This window comes from Gobio gobio (genome assembly GCF_949357685.1).
Source record: "Gobio gobio genome assembly, chromosome: 5".
In the NCBI taxonomy this organism is placed as follows: domain Eukaryota; kingdom Metazoa; phylum Chordata; class Actinopteri; order Cypriniformes; family Gobionidae; genus Gobio; species Gobio gobio.
In genome coordinates, this window is record NC_137101.1 from 38302640 (window position 1) to 38315086 (window position 12447).

Consider the following 12447-nt stretch of genomic DNA (forward strand, 5'->3'; position numbering starts at 1 on the left):
ACAACATACTTTAATCAAAAAGAACATAAATAAAACCCAAATTAAAATCCAGGCCTGGTCCTCTCTCGTCCTTCATTTGAGTCGCTCGTCCTTTTATGTCTCCGTGCTCCCTCATGAGAGGACTCGAGACTGGTGTGCCTCGCAGGTGACGTTCATTCTCAATCACGCACACCGTTCTCGCTCGCTCCTCCCATGTCTCTCGCTCGTCCACCTCGCCACAGTTACTATCCACTGACTTGAGAGCATCGGCACGTGATGTTTCAAGCGCTGTTCGTCGCTCTCTCAGCATGGCTTGTCTGTCTAGTAGGCCGCGAATCTGCTTCTCCAACGACTCCAACTCCAACTGCACCGAATGCAGCTCGAACGTGTCCTCACCTGCACTCAAAGGTAACATTAGACACACATCCGAGTTATTCGCCATTGTAGCAGATTTTGTGGCTCTTTAATGTATCTGACAGATCGCTGTAGAGCCTCAGTTAAAGCTGCTCGTGAACGGATCATCTCTTCCTTCTAGTTAATTTATAGCATCAAATAAACATGAATGAACATAAGAAGGAGTGTCGTTTTATCTGCGGAAAGATGTCAGTACACACCGGTATTCAAGTTCAAATCCTTCAACGTTAATTTACTAACTCTCCTGACTGCTTTGTCGAACAGAAATGGCAGATTATGATTGGTCAGATCGCCTGTCAATCAAACTCCCTGTGAAGGGTAAACTGACTGCTGTCAAGATGATTTGCATTCCTCACTTAACATTAGCGGATGCCTTTTCAGATAAGTGTGCATTGCACTTGTACTTTTGTTGTACTTCAGGACAGACTTACTTTCCAAGTGAAATTTTTACAAGCTATTTAGTGAAGCATTTCCACGCACTTGATGGTGACAATTATACAGTAGTGTCACATGATCAACGTCAAGCTTAAAGCGTCACGGCATTGCATTAAGGTCGACTAGTCGGTTCAACCCCTACTGCACACATGAATCAGCCACATTATCAGAGAATCTAAGTGGTGTTAGATAGACTGAAACCAAGCTAAAGCTAAATTAAATGTCTTACATAAAACGCCAATACAGTTCAGTTTTAGTGAGGAGAAAGAAAACAAGACCATACACAAAAACTGTATGGGTAGATTAAACAAAGGCAAGTCCTAAAGCATGTTAGTATTTGGATGTACTGTTTACATAATACACAGTAGAATATGTTAGTGACTTAAGGAGACTCACTGTGCAGGTTCTGAAAAATCTTGAAACATCCTCGCGCAGATACACAGGAAGGGCATGGAGAACAGTAGTGTGCATGGTGTGGATGTCATGGTTTTCCTATTTAGATAAAAACAGAATTGTATATACTGAAGAGCTTACTGAAAAAAGCAGATTTTAAACAGTCCAATCAGGACATATGTCCACAAATAACATGTTCACATATTTAATGCAATCAGACAAATGGCAAACACAAATTGGACTAATTGCAAAATTCACAAAGCTTGTTTGAATCATTGAACCTGTTCAATGTTCCACTGGTTCAACCTATGAAATGTGTAATAGATTTATTTACCTATTCATCGTGGATTTTTAAAATTTCAGCCAGATCATCTGATATCTTCCCAGTTTTTGATGCCTTTTGTCTGAATAAGGTCATCAGTCGAGGAAGATGGAGGTCAAGCTCAGCATAGAATGTGTTGGGAAGGTTTGGATGGAGTCGTAATCCGCTGGAACTCTGCATACAACTACATTGAAATAACAGCTGGAGGACAATACAGCAACATTGATTAAAAATAAATAGTTAAATTGGAAGAATCTAGCACATTTATAAAGCAGAAAATAGCAGCCAAATGAGTAAGAGTCACAATTTTCACTTTAAAAGAGAGCTGAACCATATTACCTCAGACTCTATTTTGAGAGCAGGCCAGAGGTCCATGAGCTTGTTCACTGGTGGGCAGGACATCACTATGGTCTGTCGGCATATGGGAAATGTGGTCTCCATCATCTTTCTAATGAGGGGCAGGTTCTTCTCAGTCTTCTTGACTTCCTCAACAATGGTCTGCCTCAACTGCGCAAGGCTTGAAGGATCCTTTCCTTGGGGAAAGTTGGGTAGGAAGTTTAATTCTGCTCGCTTGGGTCTTTTAATGTTGGAATGTATCATTTTCAGGATTACTTCTACTTCTCTTTCCAGCATTAACAGTGACCTCCTGACATCCAGCCTGTCTCATCTTGTTCCTATAGTTGCCCATCTTTTTTCCACCCATTCCAGCCAGTCTCAGATCCTGCTTCCCTTAAGCAGGGATGTTTGGTTACAAGAGCCTCAGCAGCCATTGTGATCTCTTTATCACTTGGGTAAGCCTTAAACCCATATATAGCAGATGCAAGTTTTTCTAAAATGTCATGCTTTAGGTATCTTGTCAACTTAAGTTGTGTGTTGTTCTTCTCATATTCTGCATTTCCATGTCTAAGTTTCAGTTCAACATCAAATGAAAATGTGGGTAATGGAAAAGGACCTGGAGGCCACCTGCTGAGACGCTCTGGAGATGAGACATCTGAAAGTAGAACTGTAGATGCAATGGAGCTGGAGTCTTGTGAAAGTGAGATGTGCACAACAGCTTTTTTTGGCAATTCATCAATGTCTGCAAGGGAAGTAAGTTTCCCGTCAAAGTCTGGATCTTCGTAAAGCAAATCGAAGTCAAGGTCAATTTCCAGCTGTTGTTTTATAATGTTGATCAGTGCATCAACAGAGGCTGGTCGTGAACTGAGTTTTAATTTTCTAGCCTGGTCTGGATCAACAACACGAAGAATCATTGGTTCTGGGGATGCAGCTGCCATTGTGCTAATGAAAAGAGAAAAATCAGGTTGTTAAAGAGTACCATTTACAGCTTATAAATTGCTTAATTCCAAAGAGAGTGAAAAAAGACACAACTGATAAATAAAAGAACCATTCATTATTACCTGAACTCAGTTCTGTCTCACTTGAATGAACCGCTTGGGGGTCAGCAGCAGCAAGCCGTCTATCTTGTATGCTGAGAGAGGGGCTGTATCGTTCAGACCAGAATGCAGGTGGATCGACAGTCTTGTGTCTGCAGTTGACAGCTCATAGGACCGTAGATGTTCTACATACCAGGAGTCATAATCACAACACAGAAAAGATACATTGTGATTCACAAGGAAGATCTGTTCTATTTTGCTAAATTTAGACAGTCCACCACCTACTCCTACAGACAGAAACATTCCACAGACATAGTCTGTGCCATCAATGGACACATTTGATGTATTGTAGATTGTGTCACTAGTTGTTTGATCTTTAATGTGTACTTGAGCAACCTCTGGTAGAGATGAAACCAGAACAGAGTCAACCCTGGATGCCTGAATTTTTGGCTTGAAAAATGATGGTGCAGCAAGATGATATGCCATTATGTGTTGGTGTCTAGTTGCCATTGTCTTCAAAATATTTTTGAAGTTTTGAGCATCATGCACCACTCTTTTGAAAAAGCGGTGCTTGGCCTCAAACCGCATGGTCCAAACGTGCAGCAGGGGCCCGAAGCACTTGACTAGAGCAGGATAATGCTCCACATGATGTTTAGGACGGAGCCTAATCTCAGGGAAAACCTCTAGCAGTGCCTGTCTATGATCACTGATTTTGCACACAAAATAGTCTAAGGTTTCATCAATAAATGATGGGCACAATGCTGACTCTACCACCTCTTTCAGCTCCATCAAAACTTCCCATGCTTCATCACCCTCTCGTACAACACTGCCAACAAGCAATGGAAGAAGTCGGAGCAGAGTGGCATTTTCATGCCCATTTCCTCCAATCGTTCCTTGAGAAAGAAACTTTTTGGGAAGTGGCTGAGGTCTATCCACTTTATCAGTGTGTTGATATGGGAAAGATGTAATCTTGCTGTTCAAATACTCCAAAGTGAAGTACTTCAGCCGGATCATCTCTTTAAGACAAAGAGAAAGCTCCATGGGAACGATACCTTCCAAAAGATCGTGGAGTATATCCGGAGGAAACCCTGTGACTGTATGGAAGTAATTCAGGGACTCACGCAAGACACAGCCACCTTTAACACCAAAGTGGCTGCTCAAATTGTCACTTTCTTGAACAGTTTGCACATGTAGGTCATGGCTGGCTTTGGTTCTCTGAGGAAACTTTCTCTCTCTGACTTCAGTTACTTGAAACTCTTCAACTGAGCCTGTACAGAATCTGCAAACATGACCTGCTCTAAATGACTCTACAAAGCCACCTAATCCATGAGCAGCCAAATTGTCAGCAGAAACACAAAAGACAGTTTCTCTGACATTCTGACCAACTCTTTCGATGAAGACACCATCTTTTTCCAGAGTATGAACATCACGCAGCAATGGAGCAAGTACAGCTGCATATGCATACTTACTGACATCTGTCACTTTTACCAGTATTACTAGCTGTATAGCATGTAATGCTGATCTGTATTTTGGTGGCACATTAGCAAGGACCCAATATACAGCGCAAACTTTGAGAATTTTGCGTGATGTGCCAAGCGGATTGCAAATTTCAAGATCATCAGTATATAGCTGGAGTGGTAGGATGAGATCCCCTGTTGACAGTAACTCATTTTCAATTAAATGAGAGCCATTGGAGCATGAAACATATTGACCATATGTGGTATTTGTTTCAGTAATCTTGTTAAGAATGTCTGTGTTTTTAAACAACTCTTGAATCATTTAAAGGATAGGAACATACATGCTGGTATGTCCAGATTGCTCCAACTGATACTCCACTGGCATTACATAAGGATAGTTGTGCTCAATAAAGGTTTTTCTGCGCTTGGATGAACTCAACTCGGCACCTTTAGAGGTTGATGTAGCCAAAACATTGCAGTCCATTACAGCGGCAACAACTTCACTCAGTGTAGGTTCTGCAATACTGTGACCATTTCTTTGCAGTATGTTATTAACTGCCTCTTTGATCAATGGCTCAGATAAGGAGAAGATCTGATTCAAGTGTTCTACTATTTCCTGAGTAGCTGTGTTTGAGACATGGAGGATAGCCTGCATCTTTAGGAATAATGAAGATACGTTTTTTTTAAGTTGATTTCTTAGACTGCCAGTGTCACACTGATCACCACTCCCCTCTTCTCTGCTGTCGCCTGGGCATTCTTCATGCAAATCACTAGTTACCTCAGAAATACTGGCTTGAATATTACGGGGATCCTCACAAACAATATCACTAACAATATCAGTTTGAAAGTCTGATGCAACACCTGCTTGGTGTTCTCTACTTTTATGAGAATTGAATGAGGAGTACACATTTGTTTTATAGCTACAATCCTTATATGGGCACGTCACAGTTTCATGATTTTTCAAATGCTTTCTGAGATGACTGAAAACGGCTGATTCAGAAAAGGGTTGCTGAAATGTGCATAAAGGGCATTTAAATATCACAGGCCCCTGACTCGGTTCTGTACAACTGCTAGGTTGTACTATATGATATCTTGACAAATGAGTACTCAGTGCATTAAGTGTCTGAAATGTACAAATGCAATCAGTGTACAAGCATGGAAGAGGGCTGATTCTGGAATAGTGGCTGTGCTGCAGCCTGTAGTGTCTAAATAACTGTATTCTGGACGTGAAAGAAGCTGCGCACAACTTACACTTCCAGATCATTTTGGAACCAGCAACCTAAAAGGCGAAGAAAAAAAATGACAGTTTAGACCACCAACATTTTTTAAATGTATAACAGAATTGCTTATACTTAATAAATATAACTACAAGTTAATTACTATTATCTTACCAAAACATGATTATGGAATACAGCTAACACTGCTTTAAAATGACGACATGTTTTCCTCAAAACAATCAGTTTTATACAATGTCTATAGATGTAAAACAGCATAATTAAACTTTTTTCAGCATACGTTTTTAACATGTTTAAGACAAATCTTGAATTAATTTTTGGACTAATTTTTAGACCAATCATTTCTTTTCTGCAAACATATTGTGATATCGTGAGAGGCTGCACAGCTCTAAGCAGGACAGTTCAAGTAGTGCAAGGACACAAAGTTCAAATATAACCAAGGATTTTATTAAAGTTCTTGGGAATCAACAGAAATTCAAAAGTGTAACTAAGGTTCAGGTTGATCTTCAACAGTCAAAACTTAAACGATGCCTCTTCTGATGGTGAAATCATTATCCCGATTCCCTTAGGGAAGTAAACAGTCTTTTTCAACCTTACTTCAATCAGCGCTGCAGCCCGTGGCCATTTTGGCCGTAAGTCCTTCAACTGTCTGGTAAGTATTTCCAACCTTCAGTATTCCTCGTGGAAACAATACTTGAGCGATCTGGTCCTCCTCTGCAAAGACCACAGCCTGAAGCTTGTCTCCCAAACCTCACACACCCATTAACTGTGTCTCTGATCCTTAAAAAGCCCTTCAGCTCATCAGACTCTGATCAGTCCCAGGTGTGCGGGAATGTGGTGTATTGAGGGGTGGAGTTCCCGATTCCACCAGCAGATGGAGCCATAGCTGTTTGTGGTTGCAGCCATCTCAGGGGAATGTAGCGCCCCTCCAGGACACAGCCTCTCGTGACATCACACAATACAAAGTTAAGTAAATTATGATCTAGGCAGGCCCAAAGGTTAAATATCAATTAGGAAGATGGAATTTATGAACAGAACACATTCATGAATTGTTGACTTAAATACAGCAAAAAGCTTTTTATTTTGTTCAAACAGGCAAGTCGAATACGTGGGAGTGCGTCTGATTTAAGGTCACCACACTAAAACATTGTCTGAGAGGAAAAAAAAAACGATTTAAGTTGGTATTTAGAGGGGGGGAGGGGTGGTTGATAGAATAATTCACAAGCATTGGATTACCTGGTATCTTTATCAGGTCTCCAGTTTTTTCTTAACTCTGTATTAACTTCTTGAAACTGGAACAGAGATGCAAATGCATGACCTGATCTGAAACTGGACAATTAAAAGCATTCAAAGAGTGTCAAATCATAAATACTTCCATTTTTATACTTTCCCTGTTAATGATCTTTTCATTTGATCACCAAAGTTTCTAGCTACTAAAGGCATCAAGCTAAATTAACATTACTGTAAAGACAAGTAGCAGCACTGGAAATGTACTGCATGGCTAATTAACAATAATGCAATTTCTACAAACTAAAGACTTACTGGCAAGGGTTTTTAGTTTATTAATATTTGTCATGAAAAGCAGCTTGCCTCCTGCAAGGTCGTTTGTTTTAAAACCGACGCAACATAAAATGGCGGCCCCTCGTGTTCAGTTAACAGGAATCTCCGTCTCATTCTGCTCTCACAGAATTTAAAACGAGCGTCCCAAGAAGCTACAGAGAACGCGAACTTGCTGTGTCAGTGTAGGAACTGTAGTTAAATAGGTCCTATTATGCTCGTTCATGCTCTTTTAATATGATAATGGACCTTAGCGGAGCACTATTGAAAGTTTCCATCATCAAAAACATCGAACTATTGCATACGAGGTGTCTGTTAGGCCGGCGACACACTGCAAGCGTGGCGTGAGCGTGGCGTTTCTGTTGCGTCTCAGCTGCGTGGGGTTTTCAATGGGAGCCGAAATAAAAACGGACACGCCACGCAGCTGAGACGCTCACGCCACGCTTGCAGTGTGTAGCCGGCCTTAGTGGTTCAACTAACGTCTAATTTTCTAACACCACCTTTAAGCGGGGAATGAGTGTGATTCCTAGATCTATCCGTCGTCGAATTATTCAGTGAGTCTGGTAATGTTAATACAAGACTCCCGTGATAATCCAGTGAAGGTATACGCTCTCTGAGATAAACACATCAACAAATGTATAAAATAAGTAAAGGTCAATAAATATTAACATTAAAAACTTACAGTAAGTCCAATGATGCTGACTGCTGCCACGTAGGTAGTAACTTTGTGCAGGCCTTCTGTTGTTGCTTGCTTCCTGCCACCCGCGTTCAAACTGTCAACTTCCGTTTTTTTTTGTTTTTTTTGCACAGAGCTGTTAGGATAGCAATCAGCGTAGTATGTGCAATGCATTAGCGCCGCCTTCTGCTTCGAATGTTGAATCAGATTAATTCGGAATAAAAAATTATCCCTGGAGCTGCTCAACACTTGAATAAAAAATTTATAGGTTACATTAAACTGACAATACAAATACAATAAATAAATAAAATAAAATAAAATAAATACATTTTGTCTTCCACTAATGTCTTACCTAACGCATTTCAGTTTGCCCCAATTAAATTGTTTTAATAGGCTGTGGTTGTAATTTATTTGATATGATGGATTTTACTTATTTGGTTAAGCACTTTGAGATTTTATTTTATTTTAGCATGTGCTAAATTAAGTTGATTTTTAAATCATATCTTTGAAACAATAGAAATAACAGGACTTCATCATTCTAGGCATGTAATTACTTAATTATTTTAAGTTGTATTTAATTTATGTTTTTAGATTATGCTTACTTATTCTCAAGAAAGTTCCATTTAATCAAAAATTATTAGTTAAAATTACTCAAAAGGAAGACCATGTTACAACAACTTGAAATAATTAAGTTAATAGAACTTTTTCTAAAACTTTGAGTAGACACTACTTAATCTATTTAATTCATTTGAACGTTCGGGTTTACAGTGTAGGGGGCGCTGTAGCGCATTTCCTGGACGAGAACAAAATCTCCTGATCAAAACACACAACACAGCCGAAGAAGCAGCAACGTGCAATATCATGTGTAAGCAGATGCATATGTAAAATAACGCGATCATCAACATTAAACAGCATATAAATCACAACTGCCTAATGTTATTGAATGAAATGTCAACCCATGACGAATTATAGGACTGTGAAGCTTTGGGGTGTTGATGGACTCGATCTTCAAAATCTGTGTTTTGTTCATCGTTCGGACGTAACGTTAGTCTTTTACAAAAACGTGATTTTCTCAGCTTTAAGCTCAAAATGTTGCTTTTTCATGAAACTTGCAACATTCAAGTGTTGATTAAAAAAATAATGTATGAAGCTGGAATAAAACAGTGGGCCTGTTCTTTCTTTTGATATATTGCATGTTTAGATATTCTGTGGGCCATTAAAACTTGTGAAAATGACCATAAATGCTGGCGGTGACTGGCAAATTCCATGTTTACGTTCATTTAAAAGACCTAACCGACTATGTTTACGATGATGGTAAATGGTAAATGGACTGCATTTATATAGCGCTTTTAACAGACCTACGGCCATCCAAAGCGCTTTACATTTGCCTCACATTCACCCACTCATACACTCATTCACACACCGACGGCGGTGTCAGCCATGCAAGGCGCCATCCAGCTCGTCGGGAGCAGCTGGGGTTAGGTGTCTTGCTCATGGACACCTTGGCACTTGGTCAGGTGGAACCGGGGATCGAACCACCAACCTTCCAGTTTGTAGACAACCTACATGAACCACTGAGCCACTGCCGCCACCTTGCTTTGAGTGAACCCTTGGAATTTCTAACTGACTTGATCCTGATGATCTGAGTGATATGTTGGGTTTGTATTCGATCAGCATATCTGCAATGTATTGAGGTCCTAGGCTATTAAGTGATTTATATACCAGTAATAATACTTTAAAATCTATTCTGAATGTAACTGGAAGCCAGTGTAAAGACCTGATGACTGGTGTGATATGGTCATGGATATTTTCTGGTTCTGGTCAGGATCCTGGCAGCAGCGTTCTGTATGAGCTGCAGTTGTCTAATGGTCTTTTTGGGAAGGCCGGTGAGAAGACCATTACAATAGTCCACCCTACTGGTGATAAAAGCATGAACGAGTTTCTCTAGGTCCTGGAAACAAAGCATCTAATTCTTTATATATTTTTGAGATGATAGTATGCTGATTTAGTTATTGCTTTGACATGACTACTGAAACTCAGGTCTGACTCCAAAATCACACCCAGATACCTGACTTGATCTTTAGTTGTTTTACCCCTAGCTTCAAGGTATGTGTACACCTTGAGAATGTCATCTTTGTTTCCAAATGCAATAAGTTCGGTTTTGTCTTTGTTTAACTGAAGACAGTTTTGGCACATCCAACTGTTAACTTCATCAATGCATTTGCACAGGGAGTCAATGGGGCTGTAGTCATTAGGTGATAGGGCTAAGTAGATCTGGGTGTTGTCAGCATAGCTGTGGTAAGCAATTTGGTTCTTTCTCATTATTTGGCTCAGCGGGAGCATGTACAGGTTGAATAGGAGTGGTGCAAGAATTGACCCTTGTGGGACTCCGCATGTCATGGATGTCCACTCAGACTTATGGTCACCTAGGAAAGAGTCAGTAATAATACTTTAAAAGATATATATATATATATATATATATATATATATATATATATATATATATATATATATATATATATATATATATAATAAAAATAATACTTTAATAATAATACTTTTTCAGGAAAGAGTCAAGAGGCACACACGACACCATCCATATCAATGGAATGGCTGTTGAGCGTGTCTCCAGTTTCAAGTTCCTGGGGATCCACATCTCGGCGGACATGTCCTGGAAAACCAACACCTCCAGCCTGGTCAAGAAGGCTCACCAGCGCCTTTTCTTCCTGAGGACACTGAGGAAGAATCAGCTCTCCTCGGCTATCCTGTTGAACTTCTATCGCTGTGCAATAGAAAGCATCCTGACCAACTGTGTCGCAGTATGGTATGGGAGCTGCTCTGTTGCGGAGCGCAAGGCACTGCAGCGGGTGGTGAAAACTGCCCAGCGCATCACAGGGACTCCGCTACCTGCCATCGAGCACATCCAAAGGAAACGCTGTCTGCATCGAGCTCGCAGCGTCCTTAGGGACTCCTCTCACCCAGCCCACAGACTGTTTTCTCTCTTGCCCAATCAAGAGAGAAAACAGCGAGCAGGTGGAGGTCCCAATGGAAATCCTGTGAGGAGAAAACGCTGCTGTGACCAAGGTGCTAGGGCTTGCATGCAACGATGTGTGACTCTGATCTTTGTGTATCTGTCATGTCATGAGCTGTCTTTAGACAGAAGTGGCAATAACAGCTCTACTGCAGAACACAGCTGATCAACTTTACGTTCTAAATCAGACGATCTAGTTTTCTTAGTCTTCTTCTCACCTTGAGATGTTTGCTTACGCTTACGATCAGCTGTGGTTATACTGGATGAAGGTAACAAACTATCCGAAGCAGATTCTAGACCCGCCAGACGAGCTTGACGGCATAATGGAGCATTCCGGACACGGGTCTGTCAGTGCCTCTCTAAGATGATCCATACCAAGACAAGTAGGACACTGGCGATGTCCATCCATTATATCTATTACGTTGGGGCACGTAGAACATTGAAGTGCATCCATGTTAAATCAATACTCACCCTAAAGTTGATAAAACCGGCACACGGTTGATTCACGCTCCGATCAGGCTCATATACGCTCTCAGCCGAGGCAGCCAGGGCTTCCGAGTGTATAAAGTAACAGAAGCATTCAAACTTGCCGGCATCCAGCAGTTTGAAGCCTCTTGCGTGATTCAATCTGTATATCACGATCGTGTTGCACCGCGAGATGTGCGTAAATCCAACAATCGGTATACTAGAGCAGTGTAATCAAGACGAAACAACTCGGGATATATCCTGAAGATCTCTTCAGCAGCAAGCTGCACAAAATATCGTCACGTTCGATTCAACAAGTGAGAATGAGATCAAGGTGACGTGCTAAGGGGCTATTTATAGTTCAAGGCACGTCACGAGGCGACAACTTTTTAATTCGATTCTCGATCAAGCGCGGGGAGTTTTCCACTAGTGCTTTCAGCACTGCCTCTGGCGGTCTGGAGCTAAAGGAAATAGAACCCCTCCCTCTGGTAGTGGAGCATTTCACACTCCAAGGCAGGAATGGTTTCTGAGGGAGTTTTTAGAGTTGCACATGAGAAAGAGACCCTCAACATCAAAACCTTGATGTTCATTTAGTACAATATGCTGAATTGGGTGTGGGTGCAAAGAAGTATTTACAGCAATTTAGCCCATTGGCATGGACCGCTCACCTCTCAGACTTCTATCAGCTCCTGCCTCTGAGTTAAAGTACTCCATCAGCCTTTCCCTGTTTTGTTTGGCCACATATTTGCATTCATGGACCGTGGGTAGGGTCCTGTCTCCAGATTTTTTGCCCATCCTGATCAGTTATTCCAAATAGAAAATCATTGCCGCATTCATCACATTAATAGTTGTGAAGGACACATGATGCAATAACAATAACCTCCATAACATTTGGATCTAGATTAATTGTGGTTTAAAAAAAAAACTAAATCTGTTCGCAAAGATGCCGAAGGTATTTTCAACAATATGGCGGGCACGGGATAGCCGGTAGTTGAAGACTCCATGTTCTCTGGAAATCCCTCTCCTGGCAAAAGGCTTCATTAAGTACGGTTTCAGAGGAAAAGCTTCATCTGCCACAACAAAAAAGGGCATTGCCATGTATGTCCCTGG

General features: G+C 40.9%; 1 long non-coding RNA gene across 3 annotated transcripts; it reads right to left on the reverse strand.

Moving 5' to 3' along the window:
* LOC307126424 lies at nt 1-7968 on the reverse strand. 3 transcript variants are annotated; one of them, XR_013816488.1, is made up of 8 exons: nt 7848-7968; nt 6845-6937; nt 5625-5652; nt 2941-3101; nt 1883-2821; nt 1556-1717; nt 1225-1320; nt 1-375 (listed from the first exon to the last, which is right to left on the reverse strand). It is a non-coding gene; the product is annotated as an uncharacterized lncRNA (long non-coding RNA). The 3 variants fall into 3 exon arrangements; XR_013816489.1 differs by having other exon boundaries at nt 1556-1727; XR_013816490.1 differs by having other exon boundaries at nt 1556-1744.
* Between the last annotated feature and the right edge of the window lie 4479 nt (nt 7969-12447).